This window comes from Crocuta crocuta, unplaced genomic scaffold (assembly GCF_008692635.1).
Source record: "Crocuta crocuta isolate KB4526 unplaced genomic scaffold, BGI_CrCroc_1.0 scaffold115, whole genome shotgun sequence".
In the NCBI taxonomy this organism is placed as follows: Eukaryota; Metazoa; Chordata; class Mammalia; order Carnivora; family Hyaenidae; genus Crocuta; species Crocuta crocuta.
In genome coordinates, this window is record NW_027530575.1 from 3,426,716 (window position 1) to 3,441,505 (window position 14,790).

The window sequence follows — 14,790 nt, forward strand, 5'->3', positions numbered from 1 at the left end:
CAATCATAATTGTGCAATGCCCATAGTAACAACATAGTAACAGTTTTGACCATTCAGTATCTGCGAGGCGTGCATTACATTTGGCGGGACCCAAGCATGACCTTTGAGAGTCTTTTAAAATGACCAGTTATGAGGTGGGCTCAGAGAATCTAGTGGGGCTCCTGCAAGTGGTGACTGATTGGCAAGTTTGTACAAAGTAACTACCTGCAGTTCCCAGCCCTGACTCGTCTCCAAGACTACAGGAATGTTACACATTTCTTTTGATTGGCAGACCCGAGGGCGGTCCGAGGGTGGCTTCAGCTGAGGCTTTTCCTGGAACTGGTACTACATGCACCCTGAGGTTGTTTCTAATGGATGACTTAATTTCAGGCTCCTCACTTCTAGAACTGGACAAATAGTACAGCCTGCAAACTCAAACAATATTGCTCTGGGAGACATTATAAAATATGTTGATGAACTTGACCCAGTATTAATTACTAAATAGAATGTAGCAGTGAGTCACACAGAGATTCGGGACACCGAGGCTTTTCTATCCAGAAAGCAGCTTTATTTGTGCCAGCATGGGCTCAACAGGCTAAGAACCAAAAGGCTGAACCCCTAGTGCAGTGAGGGTTGCCTATTATACAATTTGTGCTCCTTTGTGTCCCATATATGGTAACATACAGTCTGAATGGGAGGTCTGTGTTACAGAGTCATGAGGAATGTCACACATGTGCACACAGCCAGGTTACCTTCCTTTGTCTTGAGGTTTTCACCACGTTCCTTAGCAAGGGGCTCTATCACCAAAATTCTGGTAATGTGCCAGTGTCTTTTGACTCTTATTTTTCAGGCTGTATCTACAGGTAGCCATAGATGAAGGGAAGAAAACAATAGTCAAACTAATATAAGAATATGACAATATTTGTAAAGGGTTTATAGAACAAATGAGTTGTTTCTTTAAATCTATCCTTACCCTACTCTGGCTTCTCCAAATGTTAGGCATATTTATGTAGTTACTGATGTGGGAAACAAAGGCAGATAGAAATAGGAGATAAAATGAAATTTCCTTATCTGTAGCCCATTGACAAATATTTGAGGCAGGCAGAGTTTCTCCAGGAACTTCCTACTGTCTTAATGTTAATGCTTTGCTAGAGGGGAAAACCACCTTAGCTTTACAATAGCTAGTCCTCCAGTATCCTGAGTCTTCTTTAGTATATGAAAATCCCTTTGGAACTTTCCCCTTGACTTTACCACCCTCAACTCCATACTATATAATCAGTCTCTCCTTATGGTCTGGGGGCAGCAGGTCCTGTCCCCATGCTTTAATAAAATCACCTTTTTGCACTAAAGATGCCTCAAGAATTTTTTCTTGGTCGTCGGCCCCGCTTGGTCATCGGCCCCTGGAACCCCCACCACTCCAAAAGCCTCATCTGATAGTATTGCTGTATCTGTTGTATAAATGATACACAGTAATACTCTGACAGGTACTACTGTTTTGCTATAAGGAATCTTTCTTTGAAGACCAGGTGGTGGACTTCAATATTATGACTTATAAAATATATATACTTGGTCATTCATAAGAGCAATGAGAGCATGTTTTGTTAAAATGTTTTGTCTCTTGCCGTCAGTTTCTCAAATCACTTCAGAGGCATAAAGTGAAATGAATGCCTTGTTATTCATAACAAGCCCTTATCATCACACCTGCATTTATATTAATGAGATGACTTTTGGAAAGTACCTAAGGATGGGGGTGGTTGCCAGGGGAACCACCTGTGAATAGAGAATTGGAATTTTCAGTAACACTGCCCCCGCCCACAATTTCCCAGAAGGGAAGAGGTACCAGAGGTTGAATCAATCACCAATGGCCAATGATTTAATAATCATACTTATGTAAGAGACACCCCAGAAAAACCCAAAGGATTGAGTTTGGAGAGCCTCCAGGTTGATGAATATAGGTGGAGATTTGAGGAGACTGATTTGCTCAGAGTGCACAGAAGCTAGGCATGCTTCCCACATACCTTGCAGTGTGCCACTTTTCCCTCTGGCTGTTACTAGTTGTATCCTTTTATAAGAAACCGGTTATCTGTGAAGTAAAATGTTTCTCTGAGTTCTGTGAGCCAGTCTAGCAAATTAATCAAATCCAAGGAGGATCAATGGAAACCTCACTTATAGCAAGTCATAGCAAGTCGGTAAGAAATACAGGTAAGAACCTGGACTTGCAATTGGTACCCTGAATTGGAGGGAATTGTTGGAACCTTCAATCTGTAGCCAATTGGTCAGAGGTAGAGGTAACCTGAGCTTGAGATCGGCATCTATAATGGATGCCTATCTAGTGGAACTGAACCCCTTACCTGTGGAATCTGATGCTATTTCTGGGTTGGTGTGGGGATTTTCCAGTTCCACATTGGAATTGGGTTCAGAGTCCATTAACTACAGAGTGTATCCCTGTTTTTAATGTCACAATGTATATTAATCATCTCTAGGTATCTGAGACATTCTGAATTAGGTAAACCTATTTAACTTTGTTCAAACCATGATTTCCCAAAATAATTTCTGCCTGAAATACTTTTTTTCCTCTCATCACCCAGTAGCACCTCACAGAACTCTTAATCATGAGCTATGCTTTAGATTTGCTTGTGATCTTCCCTCCATATGAAAGTCTTCTTGACTTCATATGCCTCAGAAAATTCATTATACCTTTCAGATGCTTGACTTCAGGAGCCAGGATCTGGGTGTGAAGAAGAGCTAGATGACTCCAGTTTTCACCCTTCTTTTCACTGTTTCCCCATGTGCTTCATGGGGACATTCCTGCTCACTAGCTCACTGGGCAGTAAACCTAGCTCAGTAGATTAGGGGAAGAATATGGATCACAGAGGTAATATTCTTTTCTCCAAATTTAGGTAACTACCTTCTGAGCTGGAAGGGGAGAATAAAAATTAATAATTGCTGTCTACTGCTATACTTGCTCTAGAATCTGTGTCACATAAAAGCCAGAGCCAGCACATTTAAAATAAGAGAGGCAGATACTATGGCTACTTTTTACGACTCTAATTTAGTTTCTAAACCAAAGCAAATAACACATTTTTAGGACATCTAAGCATTAGTGTGCTGTGAGAGTATCATTACTGGGGGGGTGCAGTGAGGAAAAAAATGATAGAAAGTAAAATAAACCAACTCAATTAGGTTTCAGAACAGCTTTTCATTTCTATAGGTAAGCATAGATCAGATGCATAAAAAGTGGGGAATGCATAAATAAAAACGCATGCACAAAATAGGATGACTTGAGTTCTAAGCAGCTTAGCCAATACACTTTGCTCCAAATGGACTGCCGCTTTGGGCATAGTAGGCAAAAGATCTTTTGAAATATCATGGAGGTATTTCACTTTTTAAGAATATTAAATGAACATTGACCTAACAATTTTTATTCTGGTTTCCCAGATGAATAGCTTCTTAACTCCTGTGCTGAATAAACTATGAAATCAAGGTCTTCAGTGTTCCATAAGGCTGCTTTCAGATTTATATTGTATAGTCTATATATTAATTGGAATCTCATAATTACTAAGGTATAACTGTAGCTATTCAAAGAATATTTACAAAAAGTTTGAATACTTGAAAATTAAGATATGGAACCGAGAGTATGATGACCACTCCTGGAAGTATAATCAATTCCTACTTGTGTGAAAAAAGATAATTTATATATCCAAAACTAGAATTTTTTTTAGTTCGAAGATTGAAGAATTCTGAGAAGCTTCTCAATGAATAAAATTTACAAATCCCAAAGGCAAAGTCCAGAAAGACTTCTTGAAGATAAATCTCCAGCTAAGAGATCTTAAAATTGGTAAATTATTTGTAGACACTGATGACATGGAGCCTACTTGAGATTCTGTCTCTCCTTCTCTCTGCTCCTCTCCCACTTGTGCTCTCTCACTCTCTCTCTCAAAATAAATAAATAAATAAACTTTTTTTAAAAAATTGGGACTAGTTGAAAAAAAAAATAAAGGGAGAAGGCACCTCGCTGCCTCAGTCCATAGAGCCCATGACCCTTAATCTCAGGGTTGTGAGGTAAGACTCATGTTAAGAATAGAAACTACTTAGAAAAAATTAGAAAATAGAAATTAAAAAATATTGGAAGTAGGGGTGCCTGGGTGGCTCACTCAGTGAAGCATCCAAGTCTTGATTTCAGCTCAGGTCATGATCTCAGGGTCCATGGATTCAAGCCCTGCTTGGACTCTGGGCTAACAGCATGGAACCTGCTTGAGATTCTCTCTGGCTTTCTCCACCCCTCCCCCCCTCACTTTCTTTCTTTCAAAATAAGTAAATAAAAATCTTTATAAAAAATTAGAACTAATCTAAAACCAATGTATTAGTTGACATCAGGTATAAATTGAATACAGTAGTGATGGCTGAGTGGCTTAGTCAGTTGGGCGTCACACTTTGGCTCAGGTCATGTTCTCGCATTTCCTTGGTTCAATTCCCCCATTGGACTCTGTGCTGACAGCTCAGAGCCTGGAGCCTCCTTCAGATTCTGTGTCACCTCTCTCTGCCCCTCCCCTGCTCATGCTCTGTCTCTCTCTTTCTCTCCCCCCCAAAAATAAACATTAAACAAATAAAAAAAATTGAATACATTAGCGCATGTACAAACACACAAATACATACACTCATAGGTAGGACCACATTTATCCAGCTCTGTCTGGCTATATAGTTTTCTGCTTCATTGTTTTTTAACTGATTCCTGCTGCATGATTTCTATATGCTATGGGTTGAATTGTGTCTCCCCAAAAGATATGTGGAAGTCCTCATCCTTGATACCTGTGAATGTGACTTCACTTGGATGTACAATCTTTGCACATGTAATTAAGATGCAAATTAAGATGAAGTCATAGTAGAATAGAGTAAACCTTTAATCCAATATAACCAGTATCCTCATAAGAGAGAAGAAGTGTGCCTGGGTGGCACAGTCAGCTGAGTGTCTACCTTTGGCTCAGATCATGATCTCATGGTTCGTGGGTTCAAGCTGCATATCCAGTTCTGTGCTGACAGCTCAGAGCCTAGAGCCTGCTTCAGATTGTGTCTCCTTCTCTCTGCTCCTCTTCCCTGCTTGTACTCTCTCTCAAAAATAAATAAACATTAAAAAAAGAAGAAGAAGAAGGAAGAAGAGACACACAGGAAGAATGCCTTGTGAGGATCGAAGCAGGTATTACAGTGATAAAACTATAAACCAAAGAAATTCAAGGATTGCCAGCTGTCACCGGAAGCTTGAAAAAAAAGAAAAAGCAAGGAACAGATTCTCCATCAGAGCCCTCAGAAAGACCCAACCCTGCTGATCTCTTGATTTCAGACTTCTATCTTCCAGAACTGTGAGACAATAAATTTCTGTTTTAAGCCACCGATTCTGTGGTACATATTACAGTAGCCCTAGAAACAGTATATAGCCTGAGACATGAAAATTGCATAGAACTTCATGGCTATTGTTCAAATACAGTTTTTCTATTGTATTCCAATACAATTTAAAGGATAAAGCTTATGATTGTATTCAAAATGTAGGTATTACATTTTTAACATAATGTCAAAATGATTAAGGATTTCTCCTTTTTACCTAATGAGAGGGACATATTCTTTTTTTAAAATGCTTATTTATTTTGAGAGAGAGAGCGAGCGAGAGAGAGAGAGAGAGAGAGAGACTGAGCTGGGGAGGGGCAGAAAGAGAGGGAAAGAGAGACTTCCAAGCAGTTTCCACATTGACAGCATGGACCCTGACTTGGACTCAAAGCCATAAACTGTGAGATCATGACCTGAGGCGAAACAAGAGTCTAACACTTAACTGACTGAACCACTCAGGCACCCTGGGAGGGAGGGATGTATTCTAAAACATTTTTTCCTTATGATGAGAACATCAAGTAAATGATCCCAATAACTTTTAGAACCAGTAAGAACTGTAAAGGACTGAGCAGAGATTTTTTTAGGTCAATAAAGTATGAGTCTGAGTCCATGTTTGGCTTTTTCTTAGCCCTGCTCTTTTAGGTAAATCTTTATGAGTTTCCAGTCCCTCATCTGACTCATTGACATTGTTGACAAGATAAGCTATATCAGGTTAGTAAGATTCCTATGAAAATATCAAAGTAGTATGATTTTTCTCCCCATTTTTTCCAGTAAAGAAAGTAAGGAAAGTAAACACCTTTATTCTTAATGTGGAGGGGGAAAAAATGCTGCTTTAACATTTTGACTCGTCACAATTTATGTTAATTGATTAGTATAATTCACTCAGGCAAGAAATGTTGCTTCATGCTCAGCAAGATGTTTTCTAACAATAATGAATCTTGTTTATATAGGAGGTAGCATTTAAATATTATTGGGCTCTCTGGTCATTATAGCTAATATTTATAAATCTGTGGCCTTCTAAAGAAATGCCAGTATACTAGAAATAACATATTGTGGTGTTATTGCTTTAAGTCAAACTCACAGCTTTTACAGGGACACTAAAGTGGAAAGAGATCGCTGAAACTCAATTTTCCTATCTTCATAACAATATTTCTAACCTTTGTTACAGAAATGGTTTGATTTTTTTAACGCTTGTGTCCACAATGTTAAAACAGTTGAAAGCTTCCAGAACTACAAGTCTAACCAACCCTTCTTCATATCCTCCATAGCAAATCATATTACTTTAGGGTATCGAGGAACCACAATGGGGAAAAAAAGAACAAAGATTGTTTTTGCTTTTATAGTCTTTGCTTTCACAATTCAACAGTAAATCAACAGTGAACATTTGGTTTGCCTGAGGCAAACATGAAATCAGCTTGCCTGTTTGGAGCTTATATTGTCTTTTGTTCTTATCTGATAACTCTTCAAAATAAGCACAAACTCTCCCAGTCTTGAAGACCCTCAGCACCAATGGTAGTCCCCACTGAATTTATTCATTTCATCAAAATGATACGAAATTCGGCTGTCCCATTTTGTATTTGTGAAGAACATTGGTAATATAGTTCGAAATAAAGCCACAGAGAAGAATTCATTTCAGCATAGAAATAATTTCCCCTACCGTTAATCCTGTTCTTATTCAGACACAGAGACTTGTCTCCGCAAGGCCACTTCTCTCCCTAGAAAGAAGATTTTGTTGAGGGAAGAAACACCATCTGACTCAACAGATATTTAAGCACACAAGGAAGAAAACTCTTTTTCAGGGTGATTTTCTTGCCAACAAATTCTGAGTGTCCTCCTGGCCATACCCATGTTCAGTGCCAGATTCAAGCTTTCCTAGTGAGAAAAGAAACTGTCAAGAAAGTGGAAGATGTCAGTAGTGATTTGAAAACACAATAAGACAGAGGAAACAAGGGGAAAAGAACAAGACATGAAGAAATTCAAACTGATAGCACTGATTTAGCTGATAGCTGCATCATGAAGCAGCACTTTGATTTGTTAAAGAGATGTGTAGGACTTAGCTTAAAGTTATTTCCTTTTATAATTCTCTTATTTTTCCTATACATAAGAGGTTTCTGAAGATTATTCATTTCTTAAAAGAATGAATCTTATGTGAGCAAAAAGGATTTGTAAGGGATAAAAACACACAAATGAAATTCAAAGTATTCTCAAAGCAGCTAATGAAATGGCTCTGTTAAATTAGGGAAAATAAGTTTAAGTGGTTGAAAAACAAAAATATTGGTTAAGGTTTCTGTTATGTCACACTACTGAGGACTAATGGGAATTAGGGTCCCATCCTCCATTTTCAAGAGAACACACATAGCTGGACATTTACCTCAGGCTTGTGGCTTGTGGCAGTACCAGAGTCTCTCTCATGCCTTCCATAGAAAGGTGATTCTATGCCCCTCCTTCCTGAATATCCCAGAGCTGTGTTATTTGACGAACAGAATTTGAGTCATGTTGTGAGGAACCCAAACAGCTCATGGAGAGGCTCATGCGCCACAAAACTGTTGCCAGTGCTCTAGCACCACCTCATAACAAGCACCAACCTGTTACCCATGATTATTGAGCCAACTTTGGAGGTGGATCTTGCAGCCCCAGTCCAGACACTCTAGCAATGCCACATAGAACAGAGACAAAATCCCCCATAAATCTCTAATCAAATTGCATATGTGTGAGCAAAAGAAATGATTCTTCTTGTGACAAGCCAATAATTTTGGGGGAGGGCTGTTACACATTAAAAAGCCAGATACCTTTTTGGAAGGTGGCCTAACTAGGTCTACTACTCCTATGATAACTCCAGCACCTCTCTTAACTGTATTTAAAGGAAAAATACTAGGAAAAGCATAGACTACAGAGAGCTCTCAGAGTTGTAAATAACAACCCTAATCCTCTGGGTACTTACCTTAAGAGGAGGTGAGGGAAAAGGTAGGAATGAATAGGCTTCCATCCCTTTTCTGTTTCACTTCTCAACTCCTCTACAGATATTTACCAGAATTATACCTTAAATAAATTACTTGCTTTTAAATTATTGTCTTGAGAGAACCCTAACAAAGACGACCTTAGCTAAGTGATGCAGGGCACACTGGTCGCATATGCATGTCTTAGTTATCAGTATTTTTGCTTGTAAAATAATAGATGTAGTGTCTTCTGCAATCTGGTGTCCCACACTTTGGTTTTCTCATATCTAACTAGTTTATTAATGCAAATTCAATGTGTATAAATATAAGTAAGTTTGGACTTGTTTCAATGTTTATTTTTTATTAGTTTTTAAACATATCCCCAACTGGAAAACTTAGAATCTCTCTTCTCTAAGGATTACTAAATTCCTTAGTGATAAGATTATATCACACCTTCTATACTTTCTGTCACTGAATTCCTTATTCCTTCCAGCAGTTTTGTTGTTCTCAGTTACTTGCATGATGGGATCTGAGCCTGCAGATGACCCTTTCCATGTCAGGCAACAGCTGATATAAATACTCATTTACCATGGTGAGTAGACATTGAAACACCAATCCCATGAGTTTCAGACATTGTTTTCTCTATGCTTTCTATAGTAGAATCATCAATTCCTCCTGCTGGTGTAGTGACTTTTGCCATTTGGTCTTCTGGTATAAGGATCTCAAAGTGACTAGGCAGTAGCTGCAGTTTACTGTGATCCCTGGAAGAAAAGTGCCTTTAGGGACCAGGGCCTTTAGTCAAGCAAAATCTATGTTTACAGGGAGAAGGAAGCAGAAATTTCACATGTGACTCACTAATAATGATGGTAAAAGGTTTCTTCTACTTCCAAACTTTGGATCTCAAAGCACATAACGGCATAAATCAGCATGTACTGGCAATTGGACCGTTGTATATTTTTCATCTCAAAGGACACTACCCTGATGAAAAGGATGCCATAATCAGGACATTAACTATATCCTCAAGAGTACATCCCAGGGGCACCTCGGTGGCTCAAGTCGGTTAAGTGTCCAACTTTGGCTCAGGTCATGATCTCACAGTTCATGGGTTCAAGCCCTGCATTGGGCTCTGTGCTGACAGCTAGCTCATTGCCTGGAGCCTGTTTCAGATTCTGTATTGCCTTCTCTCTCTGACCCTCCCGGGCTCACGCTGTCTCTCTCTCTCTCCCTCTCTCTCTCTCTCTCTCTCTCAGAAATAAATAAAAACATTAAAAAACATTAAAAAAAGAGTACATTCCAATGTTCTATCAGGTTAGCCGTTTTCCTGATGATGTTGAATATGATACTAAGACCCACTTTATACACTGTGAGATGGATTTGGAGCAGTACTTCAGTTAGCATCTGGAATTTGAAATCCCCACTCCAACTAGGAGTCCCTAGTATCAATGACAACTCAAAGTATACTCAACAATCCTTGAGATATTTGAGTATTCCTCTCTTTACTATACAATTACTCTGGTGAATGACCGTATGTCTCTTTGAAATATACAGGAATAGTTACTACTACGTATATGTGTTATAACATTGAACACTTATTTTTCAGAGTCCTGGCCTCCCCTCAGTCTAAGGGACTTGTGTTTGAGGAATGTTAGCGGTCTGGAAGTTAGGCTCACTATTACAATTTGCATTATAACAATTGCCATCAGCCCACTCTTTAAAATTCTCCGTTATTAAAGTTAAGAAATCACTGGCTGCTCATTGACCATTTCTTGAAGAATACCGTAGTCTGTTAGTCATCCACAGGTTCCTAGGAGTCACACGTGTCATTTCATCCTTTCTACAACTACCATAATTATGCCTACCTTGTCTCTGATGGTTAAGTGCTGAAACTTGATCTTTGGGGTTTTTTTGGAATTCTGTCCTCACTGACATTGTATTATCCAATGGAACAGTAGACTTTTTACCATCAATCCTAGTCTGCAGAGAATAGCCACCACTGGCTTCTCAACAATACTGGTGCCTCCTCATTGCTTTACAGACATGATTATCCTTAAAGATAAACTACTGGGTTCTCTAATTTTATATAATATATTTGCTCTAACTTGCTATGTTTTCAGCCTTTTGACCACAGGCAGTTCTGGCATTTCTACTTCATTTCTCCTAATCATCTAACTTTTTGGGTTTTTTTCCATTCTTGAAAAATTCATCCTATCAATATAATGTTAGGGCTACCTCCAGGTGTTCTTAACAGGTATAATTTATGAAATCATAGGAATCCAATTATTAATAAACTCTGTTCAGCTTTATGTTCGGCCCCCATTGACTAGCACCATCACAATCCAGTCCTAATCATGACCTCTGTGTTCTGGTTGGTTTCTAATAACTGGGTTCTCCAACTCTTTCAGTGAATAATCCCTTACTTCCTGTAGCAGAGACCTTACTTCCTTCATTAATCAATAGTGAGACTTGGTCATATGTATTACTCCAGAAGCAATGAAGGTAAGTGGAGGAAGATATCATCTTGACAGATATCTACTTCCTGTGAGACCTCTCCATGGTTGTTAGGCAAGAAATGAGAGTTCTCCCAAAAGTTATCCTTAAAACAAGGATTTAAGTACAAGTTGTTTCCCTGAAAGATGATCTTAAGAAACACTGTATGTGGGAAAAACAAATGAGAAAGTATACCGAGTTTACCAGTGTTCCCCCAAAATTTATGTCCATCTGGAATATGATCTTTGGACATGGGGCCTTGCATATGTAATTAGATTAGGCCATACTAGCCCTAAATACAATAACTGATGTCTTTATAAAAGAAAGGAAAGAGAGATTTGAACACAGAGACACAGAGGGGACAGAGAAGAAGGTCATGTGATGATAGCAGCAAAGGTTCAAGCAATACAGATGTTAAGACAAGGAACATCAGGGATTTTTGACAACCATCAAAAATAAAGAAGCAACAAAGAAAAATTCTTCCATAAAACCTTCAGAGAAAGCATGATCCTGCCTACACCTTTATTTTGGATTTCTACCCTCCAAAACTGTGAGAGAATAAATTTCTGTTATTTTAAGTCTCTTGGTTTATTTGTTTTATATATCCGCCCATGTTGTTTATTCACATTCAAATTATATGGACCATCCACCTAGAGATCTTTCTCCAAATTTGCTAGAACTCCTGGGATCAGTTGGCCTGCACTGAGTAATCTTCTAGTAGTCCAGACTTTTGGCCGCAGTTGCTTTTGTTACGATTCCTGTAGAAAACTAGTCCTTCACTAATCAGGAGAACCTTGCTCACTTCTGTGCTGTTTTTCTTACAGGCCTCAGTGGTCTTTCAGTAAAACACAATACTACACCTCCTGGATTAATTCCAGACAGTCTTCTCCAAAGAGATGGTGGCTGTTTGGTTTACAGTTCCATGAATGACCATATTTCCAAAGTTTCTCCTCCATCCAGGGTGATTGTGTCAGTAAAGTGTTCCAGAGCAGCCACATGTCATACCAGAGCCACCCCTTTCTAATTTGCCTTGGGCCCTGGTACTAAACCTGGATTACTTACCCAGACTTCCTGTTTCTTCATGGTCATTTCCATTATGTGGTCCCAGTGTCTCTCAGTTTGGATAAACTTTTCTCATCATGCCTTAATAACATTAAAAAGAGGGAGGATGTCTATTCCTTTACTCTTAAGAGATCCCCTGGCTTTGCACGAATTTGTCTATCCCTCCATGGTGACCTTCTTGAGTTTCCTACCAAAGGGCTATTAGGAGGAATTATATTAATGACATAAATTTGGTTCTTATGTAAACTCAAAATGTACTCATGATTCTTAAAAGCCAACTTGTTAATGAATGCTATTAGTCACAAGAGGAATAAGGCATGAGAATATGAGTAAATTGCATTCATATTCACCAAAGCTATTAGAAAAACAGTGACTTTTTTTTTAATCAATAAAATATCAATTTTACACTAAGCAGGATTTGTTAAAAATACTTGTCCAGATGTTTGGTATAAATTATTTATTTGCTAAAATATTTACTATTCACCTGCTTTGTGCCAACATTGTGCTGAATACCAGGTGGATAAAGACAAACAAATATAGCTCCTCTCCTTATAAGGCTTATAATAGGGGAAAGAAGAGAGAAATACAATTAATCAGCCAAAAAAATAAAATAATAAAAAATATAGTAAGTGTATTAAGATAAGAAGAAATTGCAATGACTTAAAATAGTTACAAAAGCCAAACAATTCTGGAGGAGTTCAGGGAAGAAGTTTCAGAAGTTAACATTTATTAAGAACACCAATGGAATCAATGGAATCAATCTCATTTTGCATAGAGGTTGGAATAATACTGAATCTGAAAACAGCCAATGTGTGTGAAGCAATGTGCTAGAGATCAGGGTACAGTGCTATGCAGGACCCAGAAGATACAGGGCCTCATAGGTAATGATAAGAAATGTCAGTTTTTTCCCAAGGATATTAAGTTTTAAGTAAGTGGATAACACAACACAATTTATGGAGAAATTGGGATTTATTTAGGAAAAACTCTCTGCTTTTTTCACAATCCACTGAAGAAAAGTATATGAGAAAGCAGAGAGCAAAATTTGGAGTCTATGGAAATGTCCAAGTGAGAGGCCAAACTTTTAAAACTGGGAATATTATTGTTTGTGACTATTTGTTTTCTGAGTTCAACTTGATTTTTGACTCAGTATATACAGCTTGATGCACTATGACCATGCAAGTCCAATGCAGTGAGAGGAGACCACATGTTTCACACTGATTAAGAAAGACGAATAAGTTTCTTCACTTCTGAATTCCATAACCAGGAATTTACTCCAGCATTGTGGAAAATGTGATTCAATGATTACTAGAACTGCAATTAGAACCATTGGATTGGTGCTAAGTGAATATATACTTTAATTCTTATCTAAAACCTTGGCCTAAATACATTTATAAGATACAGGTGATGTATACAGTACATGACAATTTCTCTTTACCTAGGGCTCAGATTGATGTGAATAAATATAAATTAAATATTAAAAGCTGTCATCAGAGGGGAATGTTTCCATTTAAACAGATACATCAAAGATCAGGAAGGTACTTAAATTTCTTGGTTTATATTTTTATTTAGCCATGACTGACTGTAATTTTATTGTTTTCAATAGTAACTACAAAAATTTTATTTTCAAAGTTATAAATTCATTTGATGAATAACTCTGTGATGACTTCATTTTGATTTCATAGTAAACAGTTCAATAGACAGTGAATTTCTTGGCTATTGATGTGTAAGTTTTGCCACTGGAAATATTCATTCAAAGGGAAATTAGCATAAGGGTTTGGAATGTTCATTTAATGAAGCACATAATCATTTAACAAAGTTCTTTAGCAACAACTGCCTTTCCTCTTTCAAAACTGCACAACACAATGGTTATAATAACTTCAGTACCACATCATGTTGATCATTTTGTGGTAACATAATACTTAAAGCTACACTTATTTTCATGGTTGGTTTTATTGGTAGTTTAATTAGCTATACATAGATATAATTTAAACTGTATATCAATTTTTATAATAGATAAAATTGAATATATAATATATATAATTTGAAGGCTTATTGGGCTATAAAGGTACCTAACAATATACTTTCCTGGATTTCTCATTTTATATTTTCTCTCCTTTTTGATGAAGATACCAAAGAATTTACTGTTTTGTAAAGGACACCCAATTAGACTTTATTCCCAGGGAAGAGAACTCAAAAATGTAAAAATATTTTTAAAATGCATCCAGGGTATATGGGAGGTGATAAAAAGTTGTGGAAGACATAGATGTTCTTAGATCATATACATAAAGCTGTTTGTCAAACGTAAGGATTAGAAGGAAAAGGACTGAATTACTGAGGAATGTTGGATCCAATAAAAGAATAACAAAATGACTTAATGAGGTACTGATAAATCAGTCTGGCAGTTCTGAAACTTAATTTTGGAAACATTAAAGGCTCTGTGAGTCTTACTTTTCTGGACAGGTTGATGCACAATGTAGACCCTTAAACTCACTCAAATAACCCTGACCTAAAAGTGGAAGCACTTTGTTAAGGCTTCATATGTGGAATGTGTCTTTTCTTTTATGAAAACAACCACTGAAGCATCTAAGGTGATCTATAGCAAATGTTTGAGACCTCTTCCCTGTTTATCGGTGTAGATTATTTGAAAGCATGATATAACATAATGACTTGTTATTCTAAAAATAGTCTAGATAATGTTAAAATTATTATCTTCCAGGTTGAGAGAAAGATACCTGAAATGAGTGTAGCTATCCATTTCAGATGACATCTAACACCTCGTCTTGCACCTGTTACTGGATGGGAGCCTATATGTATGGGGAGAGGAAAGGGTAATACTACAGCTTGGTGAACCTGAATGATAGCCGCTGGCTTTAGATGTTTGCACCGTTTTGGTGTCATTTCATCTACAACCTTTTGTTATAGAATTTGAGTTAACCAATATATAACT

The 14,790-nt window shown here is 37.6% G+C and overlaps 1 long non-coding RNA gene across 1 annotated transcript; it reads left to right on the forward strand.

Annotated features, from left to right (window-relative positions):
* The first annotated feature begins 8,803 nt into the window (after positions 1–8,803).
* LOC144234666 (uncharacterized) lies at positions 8,804–11,359 on the forward strand. Its single transcript, XR_013336036.1, has 2 exons — positions 8,804–8,886; positions 11,105–11,359. It is a non-coding gene; the product is annotated as an uncharacterized LOC144234666 (long non-coding RNA).
* Positions 11,360–14,790: the final 3,431 nt, after the last annotated feature.